Raw genomic sequence first — 18,278 nt, 5'->3', positions numbered from 1 at the left:
CGTGGTCACAACAGTGACCCTTGTTAAACTCCATAGATTAAAAAAACAGTAGGCTTTCATTTTATATCAAATAAATCAATATATCAAAAAAATTCACAGTCATATTTGTGAGAAGGAGAGGGGTGAGGCATAGGTGGCAGACAGTTGGAGATGGTAAGACTTGAGAGGGTTCCATATGCACTGTACATGTATAGAACTGTATAAAATCAAATTTTGATTAGATAAAAAGGTAGAGTTAATCTTTGAGACTCAAATAAAATCAGCACAAATTAAAGAAAAAAAAGCACTTATCAAGGCCTCATATATTAGAAATGGGAAAGACTTGTGAGAGATACTTGCCTTGGGTGGGTGGGGGCAACACAGAAAGAGATTTAAGGAGAGAGAGGAGGGATAACTAACACTAAAGATGCTTGAAAGAGACATAAAAGTGGAATAGTGGCACATACACCCTGATAGTAACCAACAGCCACACAACTAAATTTAAAGCCCTCCCATTAGGAAGGACTTCTTGCCTGGTACTGAAAACTTAGCTAACTACTGGTGAGGTGTGGCACCACCACCACTACTTTTGCTTCCTCCTCCGTCTTCTCCTGTTGTTTTCTTAAACCAGTAGACTGTCTAGCTGCATTCTAAATACTAATTGAAAAAATGCTGCCATAAAACTGGGCCATAAGAAGGCCTGTAGCTTATTTTTTTAAATAGTGGTTGATGATGGAGGTCCCAGCTCATTACCAGTTGTGTTATGCCTGGGATGGTGGCCCCAGGCCAAGCATACCATGAGGAGCAAGCCAGGAAGCAGCAGCCCTCCATGGTACCTATTTCAGTTCCTGCTTCCAGGCACCAGCCTTGAGCTCCTGTTCTGATTTCAATAGATGATGAACTGAGACCTGAGAGTTGTGAGTTTGAAGAAACTCTTTCATCTCCAAGCTGCTTTTGATTATGGTGTTTAATCATAGCAATAGAAACCTAAGACACATGTTCTTCATGATTTAGAAAGTATTTTCTAAGGTGTTTATGGGTATGAGAAAAGATGACTCTAGTCTGAAAAAGCAGTACATTCATTTATTTATAACACCCCATAAATGTGTGAAAGCAGGTGAAATAATTTTTATTTATTTGCTTGTTTTTAATAAGCTCTACCTTATTAAAATTAGTTTAAAAATTAGTTCTTTGAGAATATCATAGAATATATGTTGATCATATATATGTGTATATATATCATATATATGTGTATATATACGATCAACATATATGTGTATACACACACATATATGTATATATGTACATATATATATGCGTGTATATATACATATATATATATGATCATTTGGGAGGGGAGATCCCCTAACTTTCTGTCTTCATTTCTGCAACCTATTAAGTTCAATTTGTGCATCCAATGTGCTCTTGAACATGTGGACAAATTACCACGGACTATACTCTTAAAGAAAACTGATTCTCTCTCCCAGCCTCTATCACCTGAAAATTGCTCCTTGGCTCAGGTTGAACCTCATCCATAACTCCCTGTCCACGCTAGAATTAGATCTGATTTGATCTTGCACAGTTCTCGTGTATACTATGAGTTCATATGTACAGCTGCTTTGCATGTATGTCTGGAAGATGCTATTTCCTGTGTTCATCCATTGCCTCTTGCTCTTCTGCTCTTTCTGCTTCCTCTTCCACAAAACTCTGAGCCCTGGGGAGAAGGATGTGATGTGGAAGGACTATTTGGGGGCTGAGCATTCCTCAGTCTCATTCTCTGTGCTCTGGCATCATGTGGGTCTTTGTGTAAAATACCATGTACTACAAATGGAAGCTTCTCTGAGGAGCATTAATCTACAGGCAAACATGTCATTAATACTTGGTATAATTCTATATAATACTCTATCCATTTAGCAAAATAATAGCATCAAGTACTTCACTAGAGGATGTGGCTTGCCAGTGTAGCCACAACTTCTTGTTTTGATAATTGTGTAGGGTATGGGCTTCATCTTCATTCATATATGGAATGAGATGAAAATCCAATCAGAAAGTTGTTGGCTTCTCCCATCATTTTCATGTCACTGTTGCTCCAGTGAGTGTGTCTTGCTAGTCTAGTCATTCAAAGGGTTCAGCTGGGTGAGGTTGATGACTACTTTTCATTCTGGTAGTGTGCATATCACCTTCCAGAACTATGAAAGCTAGACTCTTTTAGACCAGAACCAGCTTGAGTTCTCCATAATCTTTAACTGGAGCATATGACGTTCAGCAATAGAGTCTTACCCTCATCTCATGGAGGGTAACCATTGTCAATAGCCTGTAAATCATGGGTTTCTACAGGACCTCACTGACAACAACTCCAAAAGAGGTAACTCACTACTGGCAATGGGCTTTTAGTTTGTAGCCCACACCTGGCTCATGTGGTAGTGTTCGAAGAATATCCACATTGATCTCTCTAATAAACATACCAGTCTGCACTCTTACCAACAGTGAGTAAGGGTTTCTTTTATTCCCCATCAATGTTAGCATTATTTTTGTCATTTGATCTTACCTATTATGATTGAGATAAAGTAGAGTTTTATTTCTTTGGTGGTTAAGGATGTTGACAGTTTTAAAAATGATTCTTAGTTATTTGTATTTTATCTTTTGAGCATTCTCTCTCTTTAGTTCTATGTCCTATTTTTGAATCAGGTTGTTTGGTATTACTTCTTTGACTTTTTCTGTATATTTTAGATACTAACCATCTGTGAGATAGAGTCCTAGTAACGATTGTTTTTTCCATTCTGCAAGCTGCCTTTTTATTCAAATGATTTTATCTTTTTTGCTCAGAACGTCTTTAGCTTTATGAGGTCTCATTTATTGTTATTCTTACTCCCTGATGTAGATCTTCAAATATATTTTACTTGAATAATTGCTTATTGGGTGCACTGAGAGAGAACAAATGGCCTATGCAGTAAAGTAAAATGCCATCTGCCATGTATAGCAATGAGTCACACAGAATAAGGGGATTGGATGCATTTTTATGTCGGGATGAAGTTCCTTTGTGCGTAGCTTCCAGACATGTAGTTAATGCACTGAGACAGAGGGCAATTCCCTGCCATTATTCTAGTTTAGCTTCCCCTCTATAGTTATTTCCAGATAAGTCTGTGGATTTTTGGGAAGACCAAAATTCCCTGTGAAGACAAACAAGCAAGCAAGCAAACAGGCAAGCAGTGAAAACTCCAACAAGTTGGGCCTGCTGGTGACCTAGTTCAGGGGGAAAGGGCTCTTGATAGCAAGGCTGATGGCCTGAGATCCATCCTGAGTTGGAAGAAAGTACTGAGTTCTGCAGTTTTCCTTTGCCCTCCTCACACTCACTGTGGCACATATGTGCCAACCCACATGTGTGTATTTATTTTTGTATGTGTGGGTATAGCAGTTTGGGCTGGCATATTTTCACAACTTGTAGAACATCTGTCCAAGCCTGTCTGGTTTTCATAGTCTCCACTGAAAAGTTAGGTGTCATTTTGAAGTGCCTACATTTATACCAGACTTAATCTTTTTCTCATGTATCTTTCATTTAGTGTTTTGACTAATATGTGATATGGATATTTCCTTCTGTAGTCCTTTATGGTGTTTTGTGTGCCACTCGGACCTTGATTGACATCTGTAGCATTATACTTATGCTGCTACATTGTATTTGCAGTAGAGATGGGTGATTAGGCAGTAGAAGAGAAGGTGGAGCTGGGAGAGAAAGAGAGGAAGGGGTGGAGAGAAAAAGAGGAACGGGAGGGTAGAAATAGAGGAAGGAGAGGAGAAGGAGGCTATCAGCCATGGAGAACCACGGATGGGTGGAAAGCTGTCCTGGGTAGCAACTATCAAAAGGTTAGATATTGGGTAACAACTCTAATTGTGTGGGCATCTTGTTGATTGAACATTTCTCAATATATAAATCCTTTAGATAATCATTAATCTTTAAGAGTCTCATTTCTACCAGGTACTGGGAGGATGGCCGATATTGTCTGGAGTTTAGCCATGCTTTGTGGATGCAGCATGGTGGATTGGCAGAGCCATTCCCACTGGCATCTCATGGGTGTCAGGGCCTGCTCATCTAGCTAGCCGGAGCCCTGGTCATAGCTGAGGAGCAGCAGGAACATGGTGGCTGCCCGGGAACAAGCCAGACTGTGTGCCATTTTCTAAATATCACCCCTACAGAGATCTCTCTCCTTAGATTATGGAAGTTTTCTATGATTTTGTTAAAAATACTTTCTATGAAACTGATCTTGTCTTCTTACATAGCTACTACTCATTAAAAAAAATAAGATCTCATACTTCTTACATGTTCTGTGCTTGGTTTTCTTTTGTTGCTATTTTTTTCTCTTTTTTTTATTTGACATTTTCTTTGCCTAATATTCTTTTCCACCTCATCTCATCAATTGGTGAAACTTGCTCTGGAGTTTTTGCTCGAATTTCTAATTTTTCATTTCAAGGTTTATTTCTTTTGGATTTTTAGAGTCCTATTTACTAGATCCTATTTTCATATCTTGGATTTTAAGAATTGCATTCAACCTTTTTGTGTTTTTGCTTTCATGGTCTTCATTCTGACATTAATTTATACCCTCTTTGAATTTCTTGCTTATGTTTATTATTGCTATTTTAAAATTAATGTCTTGAAGGCGCTTTTCTCAGGGACATTAGTATAGAATTACTGGTTTATAGAAGACACTGTGTTGGTTATATTTTTATTTTTGAAATGACATTTAAGATGCTAATGTTAGGGTATTACTGTTTGTTGGTAAGAAAATCCTGTCTTCCCTTTGTTGAGTGGGTATTTGTTTGCCTGAGATTCCTGTTTCTCTGAGTTATCAGGTTGTACACCATATGAATGGGGCTTAGGAGTCAATCTTGGAGTGATTCAGTTTGGATGTTCAATTGGGTTATCAAAATGGTCCTGGCTCAGCTCAGGATAATTGATGTTTCTAACTTCTGGAACATTTAGAAGAGTTTTACACCCAACCCTCAGGACTCTGGTGAAACTCAGAACTTCTCAGGCAGTGGAAGCCAGAGAAATTGGCAAGGCAAGTCTAGGATCCTTATTGAAGATAGGAAGCTGAGAGGGGAGTAGAGGACAAATATAGTCCCTAGAATGGCCTCAAGGGTATATGATGTGCAAATGAGAATTTGTAAATGGTAAGAATAGGTAGAAATAGAAGATCTTTACCTACTATTCAGGAATACCAATAACATTAAATACATCATTATTTAGAATAAAATTGGTCCCAATTCTTAACTCAAACGTATAGGTGACTTTTTTTTAAACTAAGCTACTGCAATGGGATTCAACAAACCATAATAAAATAGAAATGTACTCATTTAGATCAAAATTCAACCAAAACAGTTACTATTATTATAAATTAGTTTAGATATTTTGAGATTACAATATAATTACATCATTTTCACCTTCTCTTTTCTCACCCCAAACCTTTCCATATATATTTCTTAACTGTTTTTCACACTTTAACCTCTTTTTCATTAATTGTTGGAAATATATACATTCTTAATATATGTGTACACACATATTCCTCATATACATAAATACAATCTGCTCAGCTTGTATAATGTTGCTTCTTATATGTATGTTTTCAGGGCTGAACATTTGGCATTGAGTAACCAATTGGTGTGCTTTTTCCCATGGAAGACTATTTTTCCCACTTTCTAAGTTCCTTAGATGCCTATAGTTCTTTATATAGGGTGAGATCCAATGAATGGGAGAAAATCTTTGCCCAGTATACATTCAACAAAACATTAGTGTTTACAATACAGAAAGAACACAAAAGTTAAACATTGAGAAAATACTGCAATTTAAAAGTAGGCTATGGAACTAAACAGAAAAGTCTCAAAAAAGAAAAAAAGAAATGCAATTGACTAGAAAACACTTTTAAAAGTAGGCTTCATTCCCTTCGATTCTATGTTTTATGGTGAGTTGAGGATTTGTTTAGGTTTCCCCACCAGTCCTCTGATCCTTCCTTTGTAGATCATCTCTACTCCTTGGTATTAGAATCACTTTCTAACAGTGGCTACTGAGATTGAACCAGATTTGCTCTTAGTCCTGTAGCAGCCTGCCCACAGGAGCCCTTCCTCCCATCCCACTTCAATTCCCTGCAGACACTACTTCTTGGCACATAACAGGGGAACCCCTAGCTCTTTTGTTTCTATCTTTCTCGTCTTTTAATTCTATTGCAGTTTGCCTACAGGAGCCCCTTCTTCTACCCACATCTATTCTCTGCGGAATTTGCCTCTTGGTTGGGGACACTGGTCCTATTCTTTTCTGCAGACCCCCTCAGCCTTTTCTCCTAGTTCATCTCCATTTCTTTCTGTCACCTACTGACCTGGAGAAGCTCCCTACCAGGGACTCTACAGCCACAGCATTCACTTAGTATACAGAACAGGCAGCAACAACAAAAATCAAAGAATGGAACACCCACCCAACAAAGACCAGATCAGGTACCAGCACTAAGAAACACCTTAAACATTGTAACTCCCGATGCCTAGGTTAGATCCCAAAACAAAAACACAAATGTGAACAGCCAAGACATCATGCCTCCTTCAGAACCAAGTAATCCTATTGCAATAGGCTTTGAAAATGCAATTTTGCTAAAGCACAAGACAGAACTTCCAAATAGCAATTATGAATATAGTCAAAGACGTGAATAAATGCCTTAATGAAGATCATGAAAATACAACAAACAGTTGAATAAAATTGTTGAGATTTGTTCTGTTGCCATGTATTGTAATGCTAAAAACTAGCCCTCAAGGTCTTGTTGCTCCCAGGGACAAGGAGATCTTCATGTATACCAAATGATGCTATGCAACCTTACTCCTTAATTTTAAACTATTGGTTGGATAAAGATGCCTACAGCCTATATCTGGGCAGGAGAGAAGTAGATGTGGCTTTAGTTCCCAGGGCTTGGGGTCTGAGGCAGAGACCATGAGGAGAAAGAAGAAAAAAAAGAGAGAGAAAGATGCCATGGGGTAAGTGGATCACGAGAACGTGGTCATGAGGGCTAGTTGAAGTAGGAGCAGCCCAGGCAGAACACTGCAAGTTATATCTTTGTATTATTGACAGGAAAGTAGACAAAATATCTTAGACTATTGATATTTGCCCAGCTCTAGAGCTATGAAGGTAATTATAAATATAGAGGGTTTGTGTCATTTATTTGGGAACTAAGGATCAAAGGTAGGGTAGATAACTCCATTAATTTTAAACACAATGTAAAATAATTAAACAGTTCAAGATATGAAAGTAAAAGTTAACAAAGAATTAGAATCATTAAAGAAAAACTGAAATAAAACTGGAAATAAAAAATTTAGAATGACAAACAAAAATTTCAGAAGTAAGCCTCACTAACAAAGCCCAAGACATAAAAGAAATAATTTTAGGTGTTAAAGACAAGGTAGAAGAAATGGATAGCTCAGCCAAGGAAAACTGTTAAACCTAAAAAAAAAATTCAACAAAGGTCATAGAAAATATTTCTAACAAAACCATACAAGAAAATTTCTCCAACTTGAAGTAGGAGATGCAAAATCATATAGAATAACAAATTTACAGGGCTAGAAAAGAAATTCCCCATAATACATATTAATCAAAACACTAAACATACAGAACAAAGAAAATATATTAAAATCTACAAGGGGAAAAGAAGAAGTAACATATAAAATCAGGACCATTAGAATAGCACCTGACTCCATAGAGAAAACTGTGAAAGCCAGAATGGCCTGAATAGATGTTCTACAACTTTCATAAAAAACTGATACCAGCCTAGACTACTGTATCCAGTAAAACTATCAATTAGTAACAGAGAAAAAAATTCCATGATAAAACCAAACTCAAGCCATTTATATCTACAAATCTAGCCCTATAGAAAGCACAAGAAGAAAAGCTTTTGTTTGTAGAGGTTAACCATAACCAAAGGACACACGAGTAAATAATCCCAGAACAGTAAATCAAAGTGAACTGGAGACACCGTAACAAAAAACTAAAAAGAATGAATGAAGACAGCTCACTGACAACCTTTAACATCAGTGGTCTCAATTCTCCAAGGAAAAAGACACAGACTAACAGACTGGAGTATAAAACATGTTCCATCTCTCTGATTTATCCAAGAAACACACCTAATCAGCAAGGATAAACAACATCCCAGGGTATAAGGATAGAAAAAAGTATTTCAGATAAATGGACCCAAGAAACAAACAGGTATACCCATTGAAATATCTGGCAAAAAAGACTTCAAAACTAATAAGATATAGGGATGGACACTATATATTCATCAAAGGAAAAATCTATCAAGAGGACATGCAATTCTTAATACCTGTGCACCAAATAAAAGGACACCCAAGTTCAATAAAGAAGCATATACTACAGGTAAAATCACGTATTGACCCTCACACACTGAGAGTGATTAATTTCAATATCTCATTCCCATTGATAGACAGGTAATCCAGACAAAAACTAAACAGAGAAATATGGGAGCTAAGTGGCATCATAAACCAAATGGACCTAACAGACACTTAGAGAACATTTCACCCAAACACAAAAGAATGTACCTTCTCTGCAGCTCATGGAACTTTCTCTAAAACTGTCCAATTACTTGGACACAAAGAAAAACTTAACAGTTACAAGAAAATTGAAATAACACACCGAATCCTATCTGAGCACCACAAATTAAAGCTAGATACCATTGTGATGTCATTTAGCTCTCAAATTTCTCTGTTTAGTTTTTGTCTGGATTACCTGTCTACTATCCATGACAATGAGATATTGAAGTTATCCACTTGTCAGGAGCCATAATGGCACAAGCTAATAATTAGCAGATGATCATCCTGAAGTGGCTTGCTTTGGATTATTACATAATCTGTGACAGGTGCACTCTTATTCAGAAGGCTGTAAGGGATTCATTTTGGGAAAAATTCCTGCTATTAATATGCTTTTCCTATTATTATTATTAAACATTTATAACAATCACTAAGCAATAGCACACTCCTTTGGAGCAGATCTCTGCAGATCCACAAAGATGTACTGTCTTGTAGTGATGCTATATAGACAAATAGATGAGTTAAGTCTTAATGATGATCCTATAAGAATTCCTAAAATTATATCAATGATTATTAATCTCTTTTATAGTGGGACTGCTATTAGGTCCTTTTCTGATAGTCAAAACTGCAATGAGAACTCTGCCAGTCTCCCAAGTGTCACCAGTTAATTGCTCTTAGATAGTAACCAGACTTCCTTCCACTCAGAGCACATTCCAAGAGGTTGTAAAACAATTAACCAAAGAGAACTAACAATTTATTATAGGTGCTAGGACAGAGGATAAAATATTGCCTGGGTTTATTTATACAAAACTTCACTAATAACTTAGTTATGGTTTTAAACTTTCAGTGAACCTGTGGAGCTAGACAGGTGATGGATGTTTAGCCAGATAATTACTGCTAATGGATATGCATGTAAACATTCTCCGTTGTAAACTTTTATTTCAATTTATGATTTGATTTTTTTCATGTGTGAACTTGTGATGAACCTTGTAACATGTGATCATGTATTCTGAAAGATGTATAAGTACTGAAGACACAGGAGAAAGATTTTTTTGCCTTTCCCCACCTAGAGTAGTATATAGAATAGAATTTTTTCCCTTTCCCCAGATAGAATAAAAATCTTCCTTTTCCTCACTTGGGATCTTTCTGCTTTTCCCCTTAGATAGCTTTCATAGGAAACTTTTTACACTTAGTAATAAACTCCATAATCACTTCTCAAAGTGTCTTTTCTTCCTGTGACTTCCAAGTAGCAGGCTGAAAGTCAGAGCTCAGCAGTTCCTGCTGATATAGAACAAAGGCCACATTGTCTAACCCTTCACTGTTAAGCTACAGGTGTTAATCACCTAAGCTAGCAGTCTTTTACCTCAGAAGGGGCAAGAAGTTTTTAGAACTTTTTAGAAGACCCAAAGCTCAGAATACCCATGATACAACCTACAAACCATATGCAGTTTAAGAAGAAGGAAGACCAATAGTGTAGATGCTTCAATCTTACACAGAAAGGGGACCAAAATAATCACAGGAGGTAGATAGATGGAAGGACCTGTGAGAGAGAGAGAGGAAGGGGAGGGAAAAAGGAGGGCAGGAACAGGTATTGGAAGGCACAGGAGAGACGTACATAGAGTCAGGAAATTGAATAGAAACATGTAGCAGTGGGGGATGGGGAACTGAGAGTAGCCCCTAGAAAGTTCCAGATTTCAGGGAAGCTAGAGGCTCCCAGGACCCAATGGCAATCACTTTAGCTGAAATTCCCAACAAAGGGGAGATACAACCTGTAGAGACCAGCTCCAGTAGATAGGCATGGCCCCCAGTTGAGGGGTGGGACCATCTATGCATTTCAAAAATTTTAATCCAGAAATGTTCATGTTCAAAGAAAAGATAGGGACAAAAAAATGGAACAAAAACTGAAGGAAAGGTCATCCAGAGACTGCCCCACTTAGGGATCCATCCCATCTGTAGACACCAATCCCACACTATTGTTGATGCCAAGAAGCACTTGCTGACAAGAGCCAGATATGGCTGTTCCCTGAGAGGTTCTGCCAGCACCTGACTAATACAGATGCAGATGCTCACAGCTAAACATTGGACTGAACCCAGGGACCCCAATGGAAGAGCTAGGGGAAGGACGGAAGAAGTAGCTGAAGGGGATTGCAACCCCATAAGAAGAACAATATCAACTAACTGGACCACCCAGAACTCTAAGAGACTAAACCACCAACCAAAGAGTATACATGGAGGGAGCCATGACTCCAGATACATATGTAGTAGAGGATGGCCTTATCTGACATCAATGGGAGGGGAGGAAAGTTGATGCCCCCAGCAAAGGGAGATGTTAGAGGGGTGAGGAGGGAGTGACTGAATGGGTGGAGGAGCACCCTCATAGAGGCCAAGGAGAAGGGGGAGAGGGGAGATGACATTTGGGGATTACGGAGGAGTAACCAGGAAGGGGGATATCATTTGAAATGTAAATGGATAAAATAATTAATAAAAAAGCTAAATACCAATATAACAGAAACAACAGGAAGATTATGTATTCAGGGAAACTGAACAACTCATTACTGAATGAAAAATGGGCCAAAACATAATTTTAAAACTTTTAAGAATTGAATAAAAAATGAAAACATAACATCCCCAAACCTATGGGTTCTAAGAAGTAAGTTCATAACACTAACTATCTACATAATAAAATATGAAGACATTTTATATCAATAACATAGATACACCTGAAAAACTCTAGAACAAAAGAAATAATAAAACCCAAATCGAATAGATGGCAAGAAAAAAAATTAAACTTAGTTCTGAAATCAACAAAATAGAAACAACAACAAAAAAGGAGACTCAATAAGATAAAAAATTGGTTCTCTGGGAAAATCAACAAGATTAATAGTCCCTTAGGAAAATTAACTAAAAAAGAGAAGGTCCAAATTAAATAAAATTAGAAATGAAAATGGCATAGCATGACAGATAATGAAGAAATTCAGAGAATCTTCTGGACATATATTAAAAATTTGTACTTAAAAAAAACCCTAGAAAGCTTAAGGGAAATGGATATATTTCTTGATAAAAATGAGCTGCTTAAATCAAGATTAAGTAGGCAATTTAAACAGACCCATAATCTCTAGACAAATAGAAGCAGTAATTAAAATCTCCCCTAAAGCACAGAGCTCTTTGGATTCAGTACAGAATTCTACTCAGCCCTTCAAGGAAGAATTAACAGCAATACTCCTCAAAAAATCCTACGAAATGGAAAACTGAAGAAACATTCTGTTATTCTTTTAGAAGGACACTATTACCCTGAAAGAAAAACCACATAAAAATCCAATTAAACAAACAAACAAACAAAATTATAGACCAAAATTCCTTATGAACATAGATTCAAAAAATCCAATGAAATACTTGCAAACTGAATCCAAGAGGATAACAGAAAGATTACCCACCATGTTCATGTTGGCTTCATCCCAGAGATGCAGGGATGGATCAAAATTCATAAATCAATAAATGTAATCCACCACATAAACAGACTGAAAGATAAAAACCATATGATCATCTCATTACATGCAGAAAAGGTCTTTATCAAAGTCCAACATCCCTTTATGAAATAAGTTATGGAGGCTCTACATATACAAAAGACACACCTCAACATAATAAAGGCAATTTACAGCAAGCCCACAGCCGAAAGCAGCTTAAACAGAAAGAAATAAAAAGTATTTTCACTAAAATCAGGAACAAGACAGGGGTGTCTACTCTCTCTATACCTATTCGATATAGTTCTTGAAGTCTCAGCTAGAGCAATAAGATAACAGAAGGGGATACAATAAGAAGGAATAAAGTCAAAGTATCTTTATTTGTAGGTGATCCGATAGTATACATAAGTAACCCTAAAAACTCCATCAAGGAATGTCTAGGACTAATAAATACACCTTCATCAAAATAGCAGGCTACAAAAATTAACTCAAAAAATTAGTTGTTTTCTTATACACAAATAACAAGCACACTGAGAGAGAAAGTAGAAAAATATTATCTTTTACAATAACCTTAAAAAAAGAAAAACCTTGAGTTCACTCTAACCAAGCAAGTGAAAGACTTGTGTTATAAAAACATTAAGACACTGAAGAAAAAAACTGAAGAAGACATCAGAAGATGAACGATCTTCCATGCTCATGGATTGGTATAATTTATATTGTGAAAATGGCCATTCCACCAAAAGCAATATATAGATTTGCCACAATCCCCATCAATTGTTTTTAAACAAAATTCTTCATAGACATTGAAAAAAATAGTCTTCTAATTTATATGGGAATAAATTAAAAATCTAGGATAGCTAAAAGAATCTTGAATGATAAAAGAACTGCTGGAGACATCATCATCCCAGATATCAAGTTGTACTAGAAACATATAGAAATAAAAACAGCATGGAATTGGCATGAAAGCCAACACTTTGATGGAATTGAACTGAAGACCCAGACATTAGTTCAGACATCAATGAACACCTGATTTTTGACAAAGAAGCCAAAAGAGACACTAGAGAAGAGATAGCGTCTTCAACAAATTGTGCTTATCAAGCTGAATGACTGCATGTAGAAGAATGAAAATAGATCCACCCTGCACAAATCTCAACTCCAAATGGATCAAGGGTCTCAACCTAAGAGTGTGCTATTAGAGAAAGCCTGGGAATGAGCTTGAACTCATTGGCAGAGGAACTTTTGAGCATGACACTGATAGCTCAGGCACTAAGACTAACAGTCTTACATGGACCTCATGGAAGCGGAAAAACTTACGCATGATAAAGGACACCATCATTCAGGCAAAGTGGCAGGCTAAAGAATGGAAATAGTCTGCCAATTATTCATCTGTTAGAGATGCATTTTTATCTAGAATATATGAGAACCTCAAGAAAATAAAGAATTCAACTAAAAATGGGGTGTAGAAATAAGCATAGAGCTCGCAAAAGATGAAACACAAATGGGTGGGAAGCAAAGAAAATTTCAACAACCTTAACTATCAGGGAAATACAAATTAAAACTACTTGGAGATTTTATCTTGCTGTACTCAGAATGGCCAAGATCAATAAAACAAATGGCAGTACATGTGGGAAAGAAAGCCTGGAAATGGGAACATTTATTCAGTGCTGGTGGGAGTATAAACTGCTAAGGCTACTATTGAAATCAGTGTGGTGGTTCTTCAGGAAGCTGGAACTCAATGTACCTCAAGAACCAGCTATGACTCCCTTGGGCATAGATCTAAAGGACTCTACATCTTAAGGTAGAGATACCTGCTCCTTCATGTTTACTGCTGCTCTGTTCATAATAGCCAGAAATTGGAAACAACCTAGTATTTCAGCCTATGAATGGATAATGAAAATATGATGTGTTTACACAGTATTATTCAACTATTAAAAAATGAAATTGTGAAATTTAGAGGTAAATAGATGAAGCTAGAAAAAAAATCATCCTGAGTGAGGTAACCTAGACCCCAAAAGGTAAATATGTTTTCCCATATATGTAGGTATTTGCTTTTAAGCCTTTAGTATATATGCCATAATTTAAATAACCACAAAGGTTGAGTATCCAGTAAGGAACTAAAGGAAAGAATATCTCCCAAGGAAGAAAACATAGAGTTTATTAGTTATATAGAGACAAAGAGGAAATAGAATATGATGATAAATAGAGAAGAGATGGACAAGAAGGAGGGAATATGGGGCTGGACAAATAACACTGAAGGTCATTTGAGAAACCACACGAAAACCTATTACTGCAGAAACTTGTAATATGGTTAAATCCTTAGCCATCACTTAAAAACACTTGTTTTCTTGATCTTGGCCATTCTGAGGAGATTCTCATGGAATCTTCCAAACATCACAAGCTATTTTACAAGGTTATTGGTTGCTTTCTATAACTTTGATGGTAAGGCCCTATTGCTGAAAACAATACTTATGTCATCAAACGTTGAGAATTGAGCTGGTGACTAACTGAAGCTTCACCCCTACTGGCCAGCAACTTCTATTAATTGTAACTTCATTGTACTATAAGTTACTCTACAGACTACAAAAGGGGAAAAGTAATCATAACTACTCAGCTACAATCCCTGCTACATGTAACAATGATCTGACTGTAAGATGTACTGACAATAGTGACACAAATATTATAGAAGTAACCAACCACTTTCTGATAAGATTTAAGAATCTACCATGAGGTAGAACCTGTTCCAAGAAAATAAGGCTAAATAGGTCACAGGCTTAGGGGAAAACCTGCTACTATTATTCTGCTTTAGGACCATAGCAGTAAAATGACTTCTAATACCATACTGCTATAACCATAGATCAGTGCCTTGCTCAACCCATATTAGATAAGATTTTTCTTGCACTAGATAGGAATTAACACATAGACTCACAACGGGACAATGTACAGAGAATAAGAGACTTTGAAGTACTCAGTCATAAATGGGATTTATCAAAGCCCTTTCCTCAAGGTGGTGAGATCTATGCACAATAGGAGATGCACAGACTGCAAGAATCAGAGGTGTCAAATGACTCCAAGGAAACAAGTCTTCTAGATACAGCAGTACTGAACCACACATGAATTCAGAATGATTGTGGCAGCACACACAAAACCTTCGCAGGATCAAGTCAAAAGGGATGCCAGCACTGAGAGGAGGAAATGGACATGGGGGTCCTACTCTCAATGAAGGAGCTATCTGCAATTGATACCCATAGGTAAAGGGAAATCATGTTTCTTCAATGGAGTGTCACAGTATATCAATCACATGTCAGGCCCCAAGACAAGAAGTAATTGTCCCATAAAAACCAAACTCAATGGTATGTGTCTTGTTTATGAGTTGTGGAGGAACAAAGATAAAGCAGAGATGGAGGGAAGGGCCAACCAATGACTTGACTAATTGAGACCCATGCTATGGGCAAGAACCAACCCCTGACACTATAAATGATACTCTGTTATACTTGCAGACAGGAGCCTAGAAAAACAAAATGGTCCTCTGAGAGGCTCCACACAGTAGCCAACAAAAACAGATGCAGAGACCCTCAGCCAAATGCCAAACATTAGATGGAGCTCAGGACACACACACACACACACACACACACACACACACACACAGACACACACACACACACACACACACACACACGGCAAGAATGAATATATATATATATACACACACACACACACATACACACATATACATATATATGTGTAGATTGTTGGCAGTATGTAGAGAGGTGGTAGTGGGGAGATCTGGGGGGGGGATTAATAGAAGGGAAATATGACCAAATATATTATAAGGAAAAAAATTAAATAAAAATTAGGTAACCATACTTAGCAACCAAAAAAAAAAAAAAACAACAAAAAAACTGGGAAATAAAACCACATTAAGATTATCCTAGTCAAAGTAGCAACCACTAGGATTCCTAATAGTCACAAAGCTGGCATGATCATGGGGAATGCAGTATTCTTGTATGCTGTTGTGTTTTATGAACTAGTGCAACCACTTTTTCAGTTACTTGAAAAACTAAAAACAGAACTATCATATGACCAAGGTCCTTGGTATACATTCAAAGGGCATTATGTCCCATTACGATACACTTGTGTATCCATGTTCATTGCGGCTCTATTCACAATATCCAGGAAATGGATGGATGTCTGTCAACTGACAAATGGATAAGGGAAACATGGCACACATGCTCAGTAGAGTATTAGTTGTAAAGAACAAAGAAACCACGAATATTTCAGGTAACAGAATGGAACTGTTTAAGTGAGGTAACATGTCGCTCCTAGTTTTAAATATTGTGTATTTAATTTGGCTTCTAAAAGTAGAAACCAGGAAACTAGAAAGTGTCATTGTTGTTGTTTTGGAAGGGAAAGGGACACATGGAAGAGGAGAGGGAACAATAAATTATAGATAATATACATATAGAGATGAAGAATACTGTGGATAGAAAGGCTTATACAGTGTATATATACATGTATATAAGGGAGTTGTATGGGAGTATGGGTGCTGACATAAACACACAGATGTACACACACATATGATCAATTAATAGGAGCTGCTATTGAAGTTAACAGGATCTTTAGCAACAAAAAGGCTTGTGTACAGTAATAATAATTAAAGAGAAATAGGCCATGAAATTGAAAGACAGCAGGGGAAGTTTTGGAATGATGAAAGAGACTATTTTAATCTCAAAAAATTAAAATTAAAAATATGAATTTCACGTTTTGGTCTCCATCTGTGCCCAGATCTGGCCCTGTGCTATAGCATTCCATACACAAATACCACCGAGAAAGAGCTGGTCTCCCAGGAGTGCTGACACACCTGTGAGCACAGGTAAGACCACCACTTCTGCTCAAATTCATGGCCCAAGAGGGACCCACCCAGAGCCATTAGAACCCAGGAACCAAGGAACAACTGGGAACAGGATCCTTCTGGTTACTGTCTGCACCCAGAGCTGACCCTGTGCCACAGCTCTCTATACCCAAATTCCTACCAGAAAGAACTGGTCTCCCAGGAGTGCTAACACAGAGGCTTACAGGAGAGACAAGCCACAGTCAGAAACACTAAGTCCAGCTAACACCAGAGATAACCAGAGGGTGAGAGGCAAGGGTAAGAATATAAGCAACAGAAACCAAGGCTACTTGGTATCAGCAGAACCCAGTCTCCCACCACAGCAAGCCCTGGATACCCCAACACACCAGAAAAGCAAGACTTTGATTTAAAACCTCATTTCATGATGATGATAGAGAACTTTAAGAAGGACATAAACAATTCCCTTAAAGAAATACAGGAGAACACAGGTAAACAGGTAGAAGCTCTTAAAGAGGAATCACAAAAATCCCTTAAAGAATTACAGGAAAACACAACCAAACAAGTGAAGGAATTGAACAAAACCATCCAGGATCGAAAAATGGAAATAAAACCAATAAAGAAATCACAAAAGGAGACAACCCTGAAGATAGAAAACATAGGAAAGAGATCAGGAGTCATAGATGCAAGCATCACCAACAGAATACAAGAAATAGAGAGAATTTCAGGTACAGAAGATACCACAGAAAACATTGACCAAACATTCAAAGAAAATGCAAACTGCAAAAAGCTCCTAACACAAAACATCGAAACATCGAGGAAATCGAGGACAGAATGAGAAGACAAAACCTCAGAATAATATGTATAGAAAAGAGCAAAGATTCACAACTTAAAGGGCCAGTAAATATCTTCAACAAAATTATAGAAGAAAACTTTCCTAACCTAAAGAAAGAGATGCCCATAAACATACAAGAAGCCTACAGAACTCCAAATAGATTGGACTAGAAAAGAAATTCCTCCATCACATTAATAACCAAAACACCAAATGCATAAAACAAAGAAAGAATATTAAATGCAGTAAAGGAAAAAGGTCAAGTAACATATAAAGGCAGACCTATCAGAATCACACTAGACTTCTCACCAGAGACTATAAACCATAGAAGATGCTGGACTGATGTCATACAGTCCCTAAGAGAATACAAATGACAGCCCAGACTACTATACTCAGCAAAACTCTCAATTACCATAGATGGAGTAACCAAGAGATTCCATGACAAAACCAAATTTACACAATATCTTTCAACAAACCCAGCATTACAAAGGATTATAGATGGAAAACTCCAACACAAGGAGGGAAACCACACCCCCCAAAAAGCAAGAAAGTAATCTTCTTTTAACAACCCCAAAAGATGATAGCCATGCAA

General features: G+C 37.2%; 1 protein-coding gene across 7 annotated transcripts in view; it reads right to left on the bottom strand.

Annotated features, from left to right (window-relative positions):
- Hecw1 (HECT, C2 and WW domain containing E3 ubiquitin protein ligase 1) overlaps positions 1-18,278 on the bottom strand; it is a 300,520-nt gene that overhangs the window by 102,099 nt on the left and 180,143 nt on the right. The window lies entirely within an intron of this gene.

Source organism: Arvicanthis niloticus, chromosome 8, assembly GCF_011762505.2.
Source record: "Arvicanthis niloticus isolate mArvNil1 chromosome 8, mArvNil1.pat.X, whole genome shotgun sequence".
NCBI classification, from domain to species: Eukaryota; Metazoa; Chordata; class Mammalia; order Rodentia; family Muridae; genus Arvicanthis; species Arvicanthis niloticus.
Note: the sequence above shows the minus strand (reverse complement) of the source record. Positions and strands in the feature narration are given on the sequence as shown.